Source organism: Myripristis murdjan, chromosome 9 (genome assembly GCF_902150065.1).
Source record: "Myripristis murdjan chromosome 9, fMyrMur1.1, whole genome shotgun sequence".
Taxonomy (NCBI): domain Eukaryota; kingdom Metazoa; phylum Chordata; class Actinopteri; order Holocentriformes; family Holocentridae; genus Myripristis; species Myripristis murdjan.
Genome location: NC_043988.1, coordinates 15,804,187 through 15,820,567, shown reverse-complemented (window position 1 = coordinate 15,820,567; position 16,381 = coordinate 15,804,187).

The following is a 16,381-nucleotide window of genomic DNA, read 5'->3' as shown; positions in this document are numbered from 1 at the left end:
TTATGCTCTGGGTGCTTGCATATCCAGGGAGTCCTCGGAAAAAAAAAAAAAAAAAAAAGGCTTTCTCTCAAGGACTATCCCTGATTAAATAAAGTTCTGATGATGATGATAATGATGACACCCTGCCATCAGATGCTGCTATGAGCAGAGAAAGCTGTGATGCTAATATGATCTTTTCACAACAGCAGCACAAGGAAGATGAGAGAGGTGCCACGAGGTGTAAATACAGCCTGATATGCACACTGTTCACTCTTTCCAAATGAACCAATATCATAAGCTCATTGTATAAACAATATTTATAATAAATATTTTTCAGTCCAGTAGTCATTATAGAATAAGGCAAGAAATTATAGGAAAGACTGCAATTATCTCAGTGTAGGAAGCCATTAGCCCAGCTCTTTTTTAATCGGTTATTTCATTATTAGTCAATAATTTCATTAATTAATTCTTATTAAATCTATGTAGTTACTTACAGATATTTGTTTCAATCTGACTGAAACATGCTATATAAATATTTCTCACTGCCCTTGCCACAGGAACATTTTGATCTGCCCTCGGTTTTGTCAGTACTTGCACTGTGTGAGTGAGAGCTGGACTGACAGAAAGTGGTTTCAGAGCCTCTCAGTGAGTCTTCAGTTGGTGCTTACTCGGCACAACAAGCAGTATCCCCAACCTCTGCCTGCTGACTTACACACTGCTGTGTGTGTACGCATGCTGGCCACCACACACACTTGTTTAGTATTGGAATGTCTACAGCCTGAAGAAGCACTTAGGAGGGAATCACAGCTATTATTATGATGATGGGGAAAAAAATTAAGACTGGTGCAGAATTGAGTATGACTCAAGACAAACAGAGAAAAATACACATCCCACAGAGTGTGGGAGCAGCTCACGGCTCACATATTGACATCCAGTCAATCCCTGCAGATTATTTCATCCATTAGGGGTTCAGCACTGCTATGGGACGTGGATGATCATTGCATGGTGTCCTGGATGTCAGCAGAGGGTGGGCACAAAAGGTCGGTGATGCCAGAGTTTTTCCATGTCTAATCTCTCTCAGTGAGGCCAGAATGACGCCCCACTGCCAGGATGAGCAGACATTGGGTATACCTCTGGTCCTGTTAGGGGAATCTGCCAACCCTGTGATGCTTTGGCTCATGAAACCCTTCTCTGAGAGCAGAAGCGCCACACCTGCACCAGTAGAGATCAACTACAAGCTTAGCCAGGCAGCTATCAATCTCAGATCCCATTGGCTATCATCTGACGATTTACCAAATGACATTTTGGCCAATGTACTCTGCCTCTCTCGCTCCCTCACATGGACTGTTTACCTGCACAAAACCACTCAGACTACAAAGACTGCAGAGGGAGCATTTGGCAGTCTGAAGCGTAGGTGGAGATGTCTGCCAGAGAGAAACGACAGCCACATTTCTTTTGTTTGCAGAATCATCATGACTCCCTGCATACTTCATGATTCTCATGAGACACATAATGAACATTTTGATGAGGGCCATGCTGTACATGGACAGCTGAGGGGAAATGGTCAGCATGTCAAGGAGGAAGATGAAGAATCAGTGTGGGTGTTGTTCTGAGAGGTTCACATGGCTGTTCTCTTTTACTTGTACGGATCATTTCGTGTCCATTTAAGGGAGGTTCCACATAATAGCAATAACACAGTACAGAAAACATAGAAGAACTGAGAAACAAAACTGCACTGTTGCAACCTCATTTGCCAGGCGCTCTTCTGTCTGCTCTATATTCCCTGAGCGTTCCCTCTGAACCCGCCTCCAGACAGAGGAGGACAATTCAACCAATCTGCTTCTTTGATGTGCAGGACTGCAAGTTTTTGTGATTTGAGAGGTGTACACATAGGCTCCTCCACAACCCTCGGCGACGTAAGGTTACATATAAAACCCTCCTCCTCATTGCTGCCGAGGGATGATTTACTGTGTTTAAAAGATCTCTGTTGAAATATGATGTGCATAGCAGGGAAGGATCATTCACAAGTGCAAACCAATAGAATATCAGTTTGGCAGGGAAGCACAATTTTAATAGAAGGAATAGGTGGATGAGAGAGGGTGTTTAAAGATTTGTGAAGGTTTTATTGGTTGACATTTTAATTTACACCCACTAGTGCAGGATGATGGCACCATTTAAGATACTCTGTTTTACAGGGAGCATAAGTCATGTGAGGTCATTTCATGGGGACTTAAACTCAAATGACGTTGACATTGAAAAAGCATGAAATTCGATGATTGACACGCCATGGTTCTCTTTTGTCAGCTCAGTCTAAAGGATCCTTACTGAAATTGACTCAGCGATATTGCATAGTGCACCTTTAATGGAGATGACATTATTTGTGGCATATTTGCGCATTTACATTTTTATTATTATTAAAATATATTCCATTCCAACATAAATAAATAAATAAATGTTTTAAGTCAAGAAAAACTGCAAAGTACAGTAACAAAACAAAGCAAAAACATTCAAATTTCACATTGATAAAGATCTGTATGAGCAGGTTCGGATTAGATATTTATGAAGTGCATATCTGTGACCTTTACACTGGCTTTAATAAAACAAAATTATAAATATATACTCCACAGTTGGTGCATACAATCATTTTTAGATTTGGTAAAATTCAGCATAATGACTGAAACAACAAACGTCTTTCAAGGATGGTACAATTCAGCGTCTGAGCATTTTAACTGAAAGGTTCAAATGAAAAATAAAAACAGAATAAAAGTAAAATATAATGAAATGTTGCAAAACCTCAAAAATGCGATCTCCCCTTTGATATCTGCTCAGTTTGGCAAATTGCTCCCTTAGAGGTCTATCTTCATCCAGCGGCACTTTATACTTATGTGCTGTTCAGGGATTTGATTTTGCCCTGGGAAAAGATGGTTGAGGGACTGAAGGGTCACTATGGGGACAATATGCCATATACAATACTCCATATACTGTGGCAGAGTACACTGCATGGCTGTGTGTGGAACTTACCACTTGAATCTTTTAGACTTTAGCCATTATCAGTGGTTGAGGACCTGTATGCTCTACCTTTGCTCTACCTCAAGTTTCCATAGTACACACTGGACTCACAACTGGCTTTGTGTCAAGCAGCCTGTTAACTGTGTCAGACAAAGCATATTTGCCCTTGGCATTTGCAGCATTTCCACTTGACAATTCCTGTATTTATATGAATTGCGACTGATGTTCTTTTTATTTTGACCCATGCAGCACTGTTCAACTGTTCTCTGAAACCTGTTTTTATTTGTTTTGTTGTAAAGTATTTTAGGTCCTGTGGTGTTTTGCGTGTTCTGTAATAGTTGGGAAATATGTTCTTTTGACCAGATAATTTATCAGGCATCTGACCTCATCATTGCTCCATATCTGTCCTTGTCCATTCATTTTCAGATTGTTGTGACATGCAAATAACTACTTTGTAAGCCCTTAACGTACTGTGATTGTGCAAATGGATTTCTCTCTTCAAACTCTCTGCTCCAGGGTTCATTTGGAGGCGCTTCCAGACCACCTCTCTTAGCAGGACGAGGATGCTGGTACAATAATTATTCTCACTAACCCAAACAAGCTGCCAAGGAGCTTATGATAACTGTGTGTGTGCGCGTGTGTGTGTGTGTGTGTGTGTGTTGGACAGCAGCCGTTTCTGTAAACTTGTAAGTATGAAAGCTCCACAGCAAGTGTTGAAATTTTCTGAACCATTAAGCATCATGGCAAAACTAGAAATACAAGGACCTGGTTGAAAATAACCAAACTTTTCATTTATTTAGCAGCACTGCATTCACTAAGATTGGAATGAGAAATATAGAAATAGCCAAGAAAAATTATGCTCATATTAGATATAATTATACCAAGGTTTATTCTACATGCTCCACAAACTTGGTGGCTACCACTTTAAATAATAAATAAGAAATGATAAATATAATAACAATAATTTGTCCTTACTGCTCCATCCTCAAGGTTAACCTTGTCAAATGGCTTATTCAGTTCATTAGCTGCTCATGCTGCTACTGTAAACTCTTATTGCTCAATTTTACTGGAATACTTCCTCTTGTTCTTCATCTTGCTCCTCGTCTTCCTCCTTCTCTCCTCTCTTTTGTCCCTTTTTTCCCCAATTACTAATACTGCTCCTGGCCATGTTGCTGTTTCCAGCTGTAATTATCATTATTTTTTATCACTCTGAAGAATGTGCATGTATGTGTCTGTGATTAATGTGCAAGTATGAAATTATCTGCTAAATGTGTTTTTAACTTGAGCTGCACTGTGGCAGATTCCACTGACAGGGCAAAGTATTGAATCTGAAGAGGTGGACGTGAGCCGGGACGATAATGGAATGACAGAGAAGAATATCAGATGAGTTATACATAATGTAGAAGCAATGGGCAATGCCTCTTCTAAAGGATTTGGGATCCATCGTGGGTAATGTATTCATCCCTAATGATTCCTCCAATGCTTCGTATTTGCTTCAGATTAAGCAGTCCTCTCATCATAGCTAGGTAACTGTGCAGCTAAGTACCTGTTAAATAGGGATTAGTGAAATCATGCTAGGGCTTGTCACATTTCCTACGCATACAAAAACGAGACCCTCACACCAGTTCTCAACTATAGAGGCTTGAATCTTATGTTTTATAATTCCACATGCAATGTAAGCACTAAGAAGTTACAACCATATACACCGCACAGGCAGAGATTTATTCAAAATACTACAGCTAAAATGCAATTAATGTATCAACATACCCCAATAGCAAATTTCCTTTGGCTTGGATGTGGCCCAAATGAACAGCAAAGATGTGGCCCAGTTACGGAAGTGAATGACGGCCCATTTCTGGCCCAGGTATATGAAAGCTGTGTTTGAACCATAACATAGCCAGACCTCTGCCACAGCTGTACCAACACCAAAAGATCATATGGCTCATGGCTGGGCCTCATACGGCACGCCTGTATGGCTGAGTTCTGGTAAAGCCTAATGGCTCTTATGTGGCCCACATATGGCTGACAGACCAAAAGCCAGATTTTACCCAGAAGCTAACCTAATTTACACCAAACCTTTTACCTGGCTCACTTTCGGAAGTGAATGATGGGCCACATCTGGCCCTAGGGTGTATTAGCTTTAACTGAATCATAACAAAACCAGACTTCTACCAGGAGTAAACTAAATATGGCCCTTATGTGGCCTTCATATCGTTGACAGAGTGACATTACTTGAAGTGAATGACAGGTCAAATCTAGCTGGCACCAAATAACAATAATAATTTTAGTGCAATATGAGCAGTGATTAAGTTGCCCTGTATATGGATCACTTTAACCATCCATGATATGTATGAAAATGAAACACACAAGTTTTGCTTCAGTTTTATTTCACAAAATGTAGTGCAAAAAAAAAATGAACAGTACAAAAAATATGAACAGTATGTAACTATAAATGAACAGTTTAAATTTAGCTTAACTGTCAGCTCCAGCTCTTTTCTTTTCATTAGCAGTTTTTTCTCTTTTTTCTCCCACCATCTCTGTCACCAGCCAGATGAAGCCATGCCTGAGACTGAGGAAGTCATTGGGTTTCTTCTAACAGCACCTTCACAATGCAGAACATTAGAAAGAGTAGTGTTATTGTAGCTTTTAATATTATGTAATGCAGTACAAATTTTCAAAAAGTTTTTATATTTCATAAACTGAATGTATGACTTTCAGTTGAATCAGTCAGTCACTTGTCAGATGAATAGAGAGGGAGAAGACAGGCAAAGTAGTGTCACCTCTCACGTGACACTGGTTGCATCACTACAGAAAAGTACTGTGATTGGTTCGTTGCGGCCAGGGGATTGTGGGATTTGTAGTTCTTGAAAGACCGCACTTAAGCTAGGTTACTCGCTAAACCAGTCTCCCGGTCCGCACACACACTTTTGAGGGCAAAGGCGAGTGAAATGTTTGCACTAAGAGAAGCACATAGAAACTGAAAGATGGCCACTCGACCATATATTCATGTTGGTGAACGGGCAGAGGCGCCGCACATAGATCTCTGGCTTCGTTACTTGCTAACGTTAGCAGCTAATCACCACTGACACGCCTCAGCTGCGTTAGCACCCAATGTTAGCAGCTAATATAATTTATATACCACACGGGAGCTGCGTTAGCTGCTAATATAATTTATATACCGTACTTCATATCGCTTCATATAGACACAGGTGCGGTGTTAGCAGCCAATGTTAGTAGCGCTTAAAGTTAGCGACCGCTTTTAGCAAAATCAGACATTAGAGATCATTAAAGTGTAATCAAACATTTTCATCTGAAAAGCAGCAGGCTTAGCGAGGATGCTAACGCAGCCATAAGCCTGTGTCTAGTCACCGCCTTCACACGTCTTAAAGAAAAACAGACTTCTGTTTGGCAAATCATCTTATAGTTTTCTCCTCCAAAGACCTAGGTTTTGTGGCACCAAAACTTAGCGAGAATAAAATCGCCATTTATTATCATTAGTTCAACAAAATTTAAAAGGTTTAAAATTCACTTACCAAGCCAGTTGAAAGATGAGAGGAGCCAGGTGAAAAATTAGGCAAATAAGGTCCTGGTCATGTGCTGCAATTGACTTCACTCTGCCACCTGGGCAGGTGTCAGAGTGTATGGCCAAACTGAAGTGGTTAGGAAGTGTCCCACATGTGTTTTGCCATATCACATTTGCCAGTTACAAATCAGGTGTGGCCCAAAAGTAAAATCTATTATCTGGGCCAAGCGCTTCAATTACAGAACTGTCCCAAAGGAGAAATCCCCTCCATTTTTGAAGGTATGGCCAAACCAATGTGGTTATGATGTGGCCCTCATGTGTTTTGCCGGATCACATCTCAGCCAGAGGTACCAGCTAGATGCCACATGTGGCCCAAAAGTCAATGCTATCAGGGTATTTATCAGTAAAACAATATGAATAAATTTAGCACTGTGGTAAAAACTGGTGACAACTTTCACTGGGTAGTTTGTCCTCATTAACCTTTGTAAGGGTTGCAGGATTACATACATACATACGAAATTATAAATTACATACGAAATAATAAATATGACCAGTAGCATAAAAAATGGCAATGTTCAAGCCCATAGGTCGCTCAGACACAGACCAGAGGACAGAGAGCAGTCCAGACACCATACGAAAAGAGGACAGGGAGGTGTAAACACCACCTCCACTTGCACATGTGACCTGGTCACAGAACCATGTAATATATCACCTGTTATCAAATTGAGCCATCCTCCACTGAAATAGGTGCAATCATCTGTTCTACACCTTGTCTTATTTTTGTTATTTATCTGCCCCTAAGAATAGGAAGCCTGTTGTCAGCTCACAGAGCACGAATTTGAAAGCCACTATTATGAGTATTGAGTGGTCACAAAAAAGGAGGGAGACACACTCAGCAATTTGGCGAAAAGTAGCCATGAAGTTTATTTAACAAAAAAGTTCATGGAAATAGTGTGTTGTGGACTTTAGTGTTCTCACTAGTTTAAGGAATGGACATATGGAAAGTAAAGGTGCTGCAATTGAAGTGAGCCTGTGAGCTACTTTAGGGAGTTGACTCAAGTCGCTTTGCCATCACATGACCTACACTTGCTCAACACTCCCACAACAAACGCTTCATCCCAATAAGACGGTCTATTTAAAGCAGTAAAGTGCGCTTATTCACCGTCTGCTCCTCCATGCTGCTGCCTGCTGCTGCAGTCTTCACTGACACCTCCAGCCCAGCACCCACCTGGACGCTCTGATCACAGCTCCCTCAACAGGAGGTTAAGATACCTACTGCCACTTCCTGTTTCTCTCAACCTGCTCAGGCACACGCTCATGGGGAGTGATCAATTCAGAACTTAGACACCAATATTACTCTGTATGCACATTCATCACCTACCCAAGTAGCACTATCCTCACAGAGGCATGCCAGCTCCTTTTGCTTAAACTGGTGGAAAAGGATTCTTTCTCAAGCAGCATAATGCCCCTAAATGTGTAAATAAATCCAAAACCTATTTGAAGTGCAAGGGAGAGTAACAAAAGATGACTTGGGCACAGTGGGTAAAGATGTGACTGTCCTCACAGCATGTGTGTTCATTATAAGATTGAAGAAACTATTGACAGGTAGATTTAACAGAATAGTCCTACAGCTGGGGCTCGAATCAACTCATCAGCCGCGTATAAAAAGATGCAGACACGCCTGTAAACTGTCCAGGCTCAAAGGAACACCTGGTGGTGGATATCCTCATCTGATTCAGTTATTAAATGTTCAACTTTCAAGAACTCTCAGTTGCGTGATTACTTTATTGAGTCACTGATGTCGGCTTTCATCTATCACATTTTTAAACAGCCATATTCATCATGCGTAGTCTTGGCCCTTGCTTGCAGGAAAACATGTGTTTCTCTACTTTCAGTTGGGCAGATGAGATGTGTCTATGTGCTAAACATAGTTATTTTGGGGAGGAAAATGATGCAGAATAGATTTTACAGGTTAGTACTACAGGGGTTGCAAAAAGCAAATCATTGCCACCTATGTGTATTATTCACTCAGCACATGGCCAGCCGCATTAACTATTTAATTGAGAAATGTGGGAATTCCTTGGATTTTCCACCTGGCTGGTGAATATGCATAATAACTGTTCAGCATGCACATTTAGCAAGTTGCTAATTAAGCACATTTCTTGAGGAATGTGGATATTGACCTCTGTGTTGGTTTATTTGACAGAAATCAAATGACAGAAATCTGTATATCTGTAATAATGTGTATTTGCCAGAAGATATAACTTCTGAAATATATTCGAATTTCAGCTATATTTTCAGATAGATAGATAGATAGATAGATATACCCTATGTTATATTCTGTCCAAACATTTTGTCTATGTCATGTCATACATCATAGAAATGTCAGACACAATATGAAAGTGGCTTTTGTAATATAATTGTGAGTTGGTTCACTCATTGTAGTTTTAACGCCACATGTGGCAATGTTACCACCTGCACTAAAAGTTTTTTTCAGGGGGGCTGCAGGTGGCCAGGATGCACACGTATGTCTTTGCCAGTTGGCTCACTCTTGGGAAGTTGCTCTCATGTAGACTTCACCACTCCAGGGGTTCAGACTACATCAGGAGACGTCAGGTAACTTTCCAGCTCGCTCTCTGCTTGTTGTCTACCCACAATGGTTCAGCAGAGGCTCCTCCTCCTGCACCTGCTCCTTCTCCTCTTTTTTTTTTTTTTTTTTTTTAATCTAGATTGTTTCCAGATTGATTTTAGAAGGTTTGGACGACAAAAATCCACATGAAATGTTATTTTTGCGATTCCAATCCAAACCACATTTGGAGATAGTTAGAAATGCAATTCCAATTGTATTTCTACAGATGTGTCTCAGTCCAGACACTCAAATAAGCTTTCGAACTGTCTTTCGTGTCTCTCGGAATGCAACACATAACAACAACATCAAATCCAGAGTGACAGAAGTGCATCAGAGCGGCTGAGCAGAATCCATGCTGCTACTCGCTGAACAGTATGGAGGACAACACAGAGAACAACAGACGCTAAAATAAATTGTCTGATGGCACTTTGGGGGAAGACTTCTGTACATCTCTCATCCTTCCCCGTTGGAAAGCCACGCCACCATTGTGCATGGTTACCGACGCCTACACTGTTACCACAGCAACCCATGCAAATAGGGTGGTGACGTCTGGACACACCAGTCTGACCTGCTTACTTGTAAATTACATTGTGGACAGTCCGTCTGAGAAACAAATCTCATTTGCTGGGCAGGATGAATAGTTCTTGAAAATGCAGCCTCGCTGCTGCATGCTGCAACACAGTTTAGGGAATGACACAAACATGTAAAATTCAGATCATGTGCATCAGTTAAAAATTGTCAATGTCAACGAAAAATTTGTGGTTGTATTTCTGTGAATCCGGCATGCTTCGCATTTGGTCTGAACACTCCTTCCAAAATACAGTTCCACACAAGGAAAACGTTGAACAACCCATGCAATAAAATGAATGTTTTAACTGAATGATGTTATTACTGAATGACATGCTATAATAACATATAATATATGGAGTTTGAAATTATGACACGCACACTGTAGGCAGATTGTGCTGTCATGCAAGGCGAATCTTGTTGCAAGCTGAGAGGAAGACATTCAGATAAAAGAGCAGTGACCGGGCTCGAGCTCAAATAGCCATTCGGCTCTGAGTTTTTCCTTAAGGTCACTCAAAGTGTTCCAGGTAATAGTTTTAAGCCCCTTTGAGACCACGGTAAATCAACCTTGTAATGTAAAAGGAAAGTACAGAAGTCCAGAATAAAATGGAGGGCGAAGTCGTTTTGACCCCTGATGCCCCAGGGTACTGGCTACTCTATCAGGTCACACCTGCATGGCAAACCAGTGTGTCTGACAGACACACAAAGTCTGTGTGAAGGCTCACTGATGGATGAATGATTGATGGGAGACAAGGGCCAAGTAATATTTATTCAAAAAGAAGCTGAACTCTGTTTGAACTGGGCATATTCAATTTCAGAACCAACTCACAAGGATACATGAGAGACTCTGACAAGCGACAGATGACAGGGGACTATTTTTACCTCAGGCATATTATCGAAATGGTGTGACACAGATAGTGTTGATGCACACGGCACTGTGCTGGTTCTCAACACCTTTTGCCTGACAAAGACAGAACTAAATGCAAAGAGACCATGTCTGTCACGGATTGCTCTCACTGGACCAAAAAATGAAACATAAGAGAACTATCACACTCACCTCCCTGTGGGCTTATCTTGATCTTCCCTCTCAGTATGTTAATCAGAGACAGTGCGGGAGGATTTGACGCCATCTTTACATTCTGACAATTGCACTGTCTGAAATCAAATGGAAAACTGAAAATGAACATTATGTTCTACATCTGAGTGGCTTGACTGGTGTCTGGTGTTTAGCAGGGTGTCTGCCTGTCACATTCAAAACTGATTGGAGAGGACAGAAAATCAATTTTTCATCTGACTGTACCATATAGGCCTGCAGTATGTTGCTGGTAAATATCGAAAAAGTGGAGGCATTTTCTAATTCAGCGCTTTCTTCAATTTCTTTCTATTTACCTGAGGATCTAAATTTTCAACATTCGTCAAAATCAGCATTAACACAAACATCTCACAATATTTAGTTATGATCAAGGCTGTGTAAGACTCATATTTTGGCTCTGATGTGGAGCATCATCAGTTGTGAGGTTGATGAGTTCATCCCCTCTATCATCCTCTCTCATTGTGAACAGGTTTCATCCACTTTCATGGTGGCCTGGACAGAATATTAGCCCTGGGATACCGACTAAAAGAATGAAAAGGACATTTAAGAAGTGGAAAGTCACCTGACAGGACATGCAGGTCAGTTCAGCTGGAGGTTTACAACATTCACTGACATGTAGCTGCTATTTAACTTGAATGCTGCAGACTACAGTTTGTCAGAGGCCCTCTCTTTCTGCCCTAGATGCCAAACACTTCTTTGTAAATAGAGAGACATAGACTGGGGCTTCTACTTCCAGCCGTTATAAATGCCATTTTCATGTTTCACTCGGCTGCCCTGCCTGGATGACTCATCCCTGGCTAAGACCCTTTTCATGTCATTAATCTTGGAGAAAAGGAGATTACAAGGAAACAAAACAGCACATATGATGATTGTGTTCCCATTTTCAAAATGCCACAGAGTAATATGAACTGATGACACCCATTCAATCATCCGACTCCCTGTTGCCAGTACGAGACGGCACAATCATGAAAGACCAAGAGACAGTTTCAGCTACTCTTGTCTTGCATATCTGTACTCTGGGTGTTCAGCCTAGTGACTGATCAGAGATCAGAAGGTGACCGATGAAGATACTTTTAGATGCCGCACTGATCACTCTTATACACAGGTATGAATACAGGTAAACCCAAGTAAGTTGATGCCTGACTTGGGTGTTGTTTAATCTATTTTTATTTAGTTAGTTATATTTATTTTTTCCTTGCCCTGAAATTTATTCAGGCTCTCTAGGATTTGGGGATTATAGAGGCCTAAAGTGACTGATTTCATAAAAGGTTTTTTTTTTTTTCCCTCAAAAATTGCAAAGTAACTGCAGGACTGAGTGAGAAAAAGCGATAAAAAAAGAAAAAAGAAAAGAAAAGAAAAGGAAAAAGTATAAGTGATTAAAAACAAGGAAGCAATGAAATTAAATTCTCCAAATCCACAGTTCGGTTCATACCTCTTTTTCTTCTTTGGGGTGATGGTGAGTAAGAAAATATATAATTTTTTAATTTCATATTTTAATGATAAAAAAAAAAAAAAACCTTTCCAAACAAAACCTGTTTAATAGATTAAGTGCCATATGACATTCATGTAAGATATTGGTTAGAATTGGTGTTAAACAGGTCATAATTCCCTCTCTAATATCTATTTTATATTGCTGAGCAAACGTTTACAAATTTCTTCTTCAAACAACCATAAAAACACATTTTTGCAAGATTACATTCAAACACTTAATGATTTCATAATCATTATAATAACTGATCATCTGTCTGCTCGACAGTCCTTGCTGTATAGGACTCAGTGGATTTGTACGATGGAAGACAGAATCGCAACTTGCGACCATGAATGTTTGTATCATGCTTTCGGTCTCGTTTTCAAAACGGTTATACCCCTAATCTTGTAAGAAATCATTGTAAGAGCATCCATAATGCAATTTCAAAACAGTGCTTCCAAGCTAGCTAAGAGAATGACATCACTCTCATCACAGTGTACTTGCAATCTATCTGGCTAACAGTAATAGCTTTTAAAATAAAATGAGGCAAGAGAAAGCTGACGTTCTCTTTTGAACCTGGTTCCGTGTCTCTCTATAGTGTTAAAAGTCCTGGTCCAGTCCAAAACATAAACCAATTACCTGAGCAGCTGGGGTGAGGCGCCACCTCCCTACATAATCTCATGCAGTCCCCATTCTCACTGTTCCCTGAAGATCACATCTGGGCTCCAGTCTGTACATATTGGACTATCCACTTCATGTGTTGCCTCTAAAGTACTCATTTCTCATTATCAAATCTGCTGGAACTTCTGTTGAAAAAATTAATTTTAGCAGACTCATTTACATTATTCAAGTAAGTCAATGTTTGAGTTTCCTGGCAGGCTAACAGCTTAACACTAAGAAGTCCTTGAATGAAAATCATTGAATTTGTTTGTTTGTTTGTTTGTTTGTTTTTTGCAACCCACAGATGGCCTAAGACCAAGTCTGCACTGATGTGGAGAAATCTGAAAATGCCTTTTTTGTGTGTCAAAATGTTCCCCAACCTCATTAGGATCTTTTTTCTTAAAGTTTTCGAGAGGTTGCCCATCCACACCAAAATGCTGAAAATGCTTGCATTTTTAATAGGCACATGCATAAAAATGATTGCACTACTTGGTCTGCAGGGTTGTATAACAGTCATGCACTATATACATGACAAACCCTTCTGTTTTCTCCATTTTGGCTGGTTACACTACAACACAAAGCTACTGTTTTCAAGTTGGTCCACTTGATATGACAAAACAGATATAAAGCTATAAAGATGTATTCACAGTTTTCCCAGGATTAGCCGGTACTTAGACTAACACATTTCCTTCCTATTGCTCTCCCTAGAGCTATGCTACATAATAAATAAATAAAGTTTATGGTAAACACTGAACTAAAATCAGTTTGACAATGTGAATTTGCTGTTTATTCATAGAGGTAGGTGATATTGCCGGAAAATAATACCACAGTATTTCATGGCAATTTGTGGCAAAGATATCCAAGATGAAAATAGCAATAACTGCAATAGCAATAACTTTTCCATTGGATTTTGATGAATTTTGATACCCAGTTCTACTAAGAACATGTTTAAGACTGTCTCTGGTTAAACAAAGGTGCTGGTTACATGTTGACGGTGACCATAAAGATGGGGGCAGGAATGACTGATGAAACTAATGGTGCTAATGGGAAACTCTGGATGGCTTGAATTGGGTGGCAGTTAATATACCTGGCCGGTGTGGAAAACACTGAACTAATTCCTCATCAGAGGCTGTCATGTTTGTTGTTGTGGTGACAGAACACTGTAGGCGGTGCGGTACGGTAGGCAAATACATCAACATGTCATCACACTGCTATTTTGTTGATATCATGATGTGACAGGTTTTTTTTTTTGTTGTTGTTGTTGTTGTTGTTGTTGTTGTTGTTGTTTTCATGCACAAATCTACACCAGCATTATTGTGGACAATATGATATGGTAAGGCCCTATTTATTCACTAACTCACATTTAATAACTTGAAAACCAAGCAACACTAATGCATACATTTATGGTTTCTACTAAAAGGAGAATAGTGGTTGCAATTTAAGAAATATGAACACAAAATGTACAATCTCACTTTATTTTGTTCATTAACCTACAAACAAAATGAAGCAAGTTAACTAACTATAGCCTGCAGTAAAGTGTGGTTAGCCAACTCCGCATGTTTTACCAACATTAACCCTAACATCAACCATTTACTTGTGTGCCTGCTCGATATGGGGTCGATACACACTTAGGGCTCTAGTTTCGCAGACCAGGTGAGGCGGGGGCGTAGCGCAGATGCGCTTCGCCAACTGGGTGTGGCCAGGCGGATTTTCCAAGTTTGGCACGCCGTTCTCGGTGGCGCAAGTACTCCGCCGTCCCTCCTACCGGCGCAAGGGAGGAGAGAAGGCGTGGAGTGGGTTTGACACAGCCGATTCACATGTAACCAATCAAATGAGCCCCTGTCCTTGCCTTTAAAATGCGCTGCGCGAAGGCGTAATGAAAGTTTACACAGCTGACATGGAGGTCTATTGCCACAGGCGGAGCAGAGCTCAGGAGACAGGCGCGGAGTGGAGACCAGTGCGCAGTGCGCACACGTCACCACAACCTCACAGGCAGGCTTCCGGAATGTCAGGCACATGAACGATGCAATAAATACCGAAAAAAACACTATTCAATGCTACGATCACAATCAGCACATACATATATCTCCATATCAACTGTCCCGTCACAGCTGATGTCAGATCAAAGGAGATTGGCACCGTTTGTGCTGATTGTGAGGTTTTGGTGATGTGCACCAGTCAGCCAAACTTCCACTGCGCCAGCTCCGCTCCGCCTTGCGCTGAAAGTAGACGTGGTTTCAGATGGCGAGCTTTTGGCGCACCTCGGTGAAGCCTTTTGGCACGAAACTGTCACTGCGCCAAGCCGAATCTGTCGGCACCTCCCCCCGCTGCGCCGCCACTCCCATCTCGGCGAACCTCCGCCTGCGAAACTTGGAGACTGTCTGCCTCTGCCGTTTCGCCGGTCGAAACTAGCTCTGCGCGGGGTTCGCCTCACTGCGCCACCCCGCGCTGCGCCGGGAAACTAGAGCCCTTAGTGGCCAATTTATTAGGTACACCTGCTCAATCTAACACAACCTAATACATTAATTCAGTTCTATGTTTGGCATTGAGATCATAGTTAGTGGTGCTGTTGTACTGGTCTGCATTTTATTGAGGTGTTGCTACTATTCTGTCGCCCTCATGTATTTAAATAGGGAGGACAACAAATTTGAAACACCTCTAAATATAATGTAGTCCAGCACAAGACCTCTGCAAACTACAACCTCAATAATAAAGATGCAATCAAATTTACACATTCTCCACAATGTCAACAAAAACTGAACATTATAAACTTTATTAAAAGGTAAAATTGATCGCAGAGCTGTTGCACTGAACTGCATTAGATTGTACAAGTGGGCCTGATAAAATCGACACTGAGTGTATATGGTACCCTGAATCATTTCGCTGCAGTACCTTATGGTTTGGTTTGTCTCTTAAATCAAAAACCAATATAAAAAATGCTGCAAGTAATTTAATGGAACATTTTGCAAAGTGACAAACTCCAGACAACAATACAGCATCTGTACACGAACTAATAAAAGGCACGGCAGTACGTCGCTTGATGTTGTACGTCTTCATCAGCAAAGGCTTTACTGGTGTGTCTTGTGAAGCCCACACGGTTAAAAGGGGAAACATTTTTTAAATAGTTTCTCATTATATAACCATTTCACCTAGTCACAGCAGTGCGGCCTGCATATTTGTCCTTGGAAATGTCAGGCTTCAATTATCTAAACTGCAAAATTTCAAAAGGAATTGGCCGAAGGAATTCACTTATCCATGTCTTTAAACTTCAAAGAACCTAAATCTAGCACAACAATGTGGTAATTATCATCTCAATTAAAGATTAAGATGAAAATGTCTACGGGATGTGTGTGAGGGACACGACACCCACCACCACCTGCATTGAGGAAGAATTATCATTGTTACTTTCTACCTTGAAAATCAATCTGGTTCCAAGCAATTGGATTGTGCAGT